Consider the following 2,903-nt stretch of genomic DNA (forward strand, 5'->3'; position numbering starts at 1 on the left):
CTGCTCCCTTCTGAGAGAGAAAACTTTTGCTTCTAGGAGGTTGGAAGTAAAGGATCCTGGTTGGAAGTAAAGGATCCTGGTTCTGACAGGAACTGTTCGGTAAAGTTAACGTCTTTCCAAAGGCCAGCTAAGCCCTGTTATCTCCAGTTTTTACAGCCTAGAGCTGTCTCTGAGTTCTAGGCTTCATCCCTTTTGAAGTGTTAATACTTAGGGAAATAATGCTCATCTTCCTGACACCTTGGGAGCTTCTCCAGGGGACTTAATCCTGGCTGTGACCCTTTGACTCTCTTAGGGAGATAAGAGAAGTTTTATTATCCACTCGGATCAGAGCAGTTAGCTAGACAAATGGCTAAAGATAGCCTCATGGTACGTGAAAAGTGAAATGTATCTAGGGGAAATGAGAGCAAATATTTTCGATCTGTATTATTATTATTTTTTAAAGATTTTATTTATTTATTTGACAGAGAGAGAGGCAGTGAGAGAGGGAACACAAGTAGAGGGAGTGGGGGAGGGAGAAGCAGGCTCCCCGCCGAGCAGGGAGCCCTATGTGGGGCTCGATCCGAGGATCATGACCTGAGCCAAAGGCAGATGCTTAAAGAATGAGCCACCCAGGCGCCCCTAATCTGTATTATTGTATACATCATGGGGGCTAGGGTTTTTTACAGGGTCACTGAGAAACCTGGGGAAGTTTTATTTCCCACACCAGGGCTCTCTCTTACATCTTCTCATGTCACTCTGCAGGCTCTCCGGACCATCCCACTCAGTCCTGTTTTAGCGGCTACCTGTGTGTTAAGAACCTCAAATATCGGGGCGCCTGGGTGGCTCAGTGGGTTAAGCCTCTGCCTTCGGCTTGGGTCATGATCCCAGGGTCCTGGGATGGAGCCCCGCATCGGGCTCTCTGCTCAGCAGGGAGCCTGCCTCTTCCTCTCTGTCTGCCTCTCTGCCTACTTGTGGTCTCTCTTTCTGCCAAATAAACATTAAAAAAAAAAAAACCCTCAATATCTCACCCCCCACTAGACATCTGTATGTGCGTGTTCCACAGACACCTCACAGTCCCTATGTTCACAATGGAACTCGTCATCCTTTTTTTAAAAAAAGATTTTATTTATTTACTTATTTGACAGGGAGAGACAGAGGGAACACTAGCAGGCGGAGTGGGAGAGGGAGAAGCAGGCTTCCCACTGAGCAGGGAGCCTGACAATGCGGGGCTCTATCCCAGGACCCCGGGATCATGACCTGAGCCAAGGCAGATGCTTAACTAACTGAACCACCCAGGCGCCTCACCACCCCAAAACTCTTGTACGCCTTATGCTACTTGACTGCAGCACCGTCTGGGTCACACTTGTGGCTGTCCTCATTACTTGAATAGCCTTTCTATCTATAGAAGAATTTCTGCCTTATGAGCTCTGCCTACCTCATGTAAGAGTCAGAACTCTTCACCAGCCTCCCTTGTGGACAGGACACCATCCGGGAACTTAGGCTCTTCCAATCAAAAACACCTGCTGAGACTCAGCTTTGGAACTGAGCAGTGGGCTGAAATCAAGTCAGATGCAGGCATCTGGGTACCCCAGTCGGTCAGGCATCTGCCTTCAGCTCAGGTCATGATCGGGGGGTCTTGGGATCAAGTCCTGCATCAGGCTCCTTGCTCAGTAGGGAGCCTACTTCTCCCTCTGCCTGCAGCTCCCCTGCTTGTACTCTCTGTGACAGATCAATAAAATAAAATCTTAAAAAAAAAAAAAAGTCAGACGCTTAACTGACTGGACCACCCAAGCACCCCATCACACGCTTAACTGACTGGGTCACCCAGGCACCCCATAACAATTTTGAAAGCATGTTGACATTTAATAAATCTAAACATGGTTATACCATATGACTCAGCAGTTCTACCCCTAGAATATACACTAGAAAAAATATTACATAAATATACCCTTTCTCTTTTTTAAAGATTTTATTTGAGAGAGAGAGAGAAGGAGAGAATACAAGTGGGTGGGTGGGGCAGAGGGAGAGGCAGGCTCCCCACTGAGCAAGGAGACCAACATGGGACTCGACACCAGGACCCCAGGACCATGACCTGAGCTAAAGGCAGATGGTTGACTGATTGAGCCACCCAGGAGCCCCTTATTTTAAAATTTTAAAGATTTATTTATTTATTTTAGAGAGAGAGGGAGCATGTGAGCAGGGGGAGGGGCAGAGGGAGACGGAGGAGGGGGTCGGGGGAGAGAGAAGCCAACTCCCCACTGAGTGCAGAGCCTGATGCAGGGCTTGATCTCACAACCCTGAGATTGTGAGCTAGGCTGAAATCAAGGGTCTGATGCTCAACCTCCTGAGCCACCCAGGCATCCCCCTCCATTTATTTCAGTAGACTTAATTCTTTTCATGCAGTTTTACATTTACAGAATAATTGGGCAGATACTACGTAAAGTTTGATGTACCCAACTTACTCTCTCCACCTTTACCTATTTCCACTCACAGGGGCACGGTTTTCCCAATTAGGAGCATCTTGCAACAGCATGGTACGTTTGTTAGAATTCATGAGCCAAAATTGATAGTTATAGTCTAATAAGTTATAGTTTACATTAGGGCTCCCCCTTTATGTTGCACCTTCTATTGGCCTTGACGAACATATAATGGCATTTTCCCATTACACTATCATAAAGTATGTGTCACTGCCCTAAAAACCCCCTGTGCTCTACCTACTCAACCCCTCTTCCTTCCTCTCACTGAACCTCTGGAAACCACTGACCTTTCTATTACCTCCATAGATAAACTTAATTTTTTTTGAAAAGTTTTCTATTTGCAAAAAAACTAAGAAGACAGTACAGAGTTCCTGTACACCCAACATCCAGCTTCCCCTACTATTTTTTAAAGATTTTATTTATTTATTTGACAAACAGAGATCACAA

This window comes from Mustela nigripes, chromosome X (assembly GCF_022355385.1).
Source record: "Mustela nigripes isolate SB6536 chromosome X, MUSNIG.SB6536, whole genome shotgun sequence".
NCBI lineage: Eukaryota > Metazoa > Chordata > Mammalia > Carnivora > Mustelidae > Mustela > Mustela nigripes.